Here is an 856-nt window from a genome sequence, read left to right as displayed (position 1 = left end):
TATTATATTATGACAGACCAGCTAGATCTATTGTCTCAATATAATATGACATTATGACAGACCAGCTAGATCTACTGTCCCTATTATACTATGACAGACCAGCTAGATCTACTGTCTCTATTATATTATGACAGACCAGCTAGATCTACTGTCTCTATTATAAAATGACAGACCAGGTAGATATACTGTCTCTATTATATTATGACAGACCAGCTAAATCTACTGTCTCTATTGTATTATGACAGACCAGCTAGATCTGCTGTCTCTATTGTATTATGACAGACCAGCTAGATCTACTGTCTCTTCTGTATTATGACAGACAAGGTCGATATACTGTCTCTATTATATTATGACAGACCAGGTCGATATACTGTCTCTATTATATTATGACAGACCAGGTAGATATACTTTCTCTATTATATTATGACAGACCAGCTAGATCTACTGTCTCTATTGTATTATCACAGACCAGCTAGATCTACTGTCTCTATTATATTTTGACAGACCAGGTAGATCTACTGTCTCTATTATATTATGACAGACCAGCTAGATCTACTGTCTCTATTATAATATGACAGACCGGCTAGATCTACTGTCTCTATTATATTATGACAGACCAGCTAGATCTATTATCTCACTATAATATGACATTATGACAGACCAGCTAGATCTACTGTCTCTATTGTATTATGACAGACCAGCTAGATCTACTGTCTCTTCTGTATTATGACAGACCAGGTCGATATACTGTCTCTATTATATTATGACAGACCAGGTCGATATACTGTCTCTATTATATTATGACAGACCAGGTAGATATACTGTCTCTATTATATTATGACAGACCAGGTAGATA

The sequence above is a fragment of the Oncorhynchus keta genome, unplaced genomic scaffold (assembly GCF_023373465.1).
Source record: "Oncorhynchus keta strain PuntledgeMale-10-30-2019 unplaced genomic scaffold, Oket_V2 Un_contig_22772_pilon_pilon, whole genome shotgun sequence".
Taxonomy (NCBI): Eukaryota; Metazoa; Chordata; class Actinopteri; order Salmoniformes; family Salmonidae; genus Oncorhynchus; species Oncorhynchus keta.
This window is presented reverse-complemented; position numbering follows the sequence as displayed.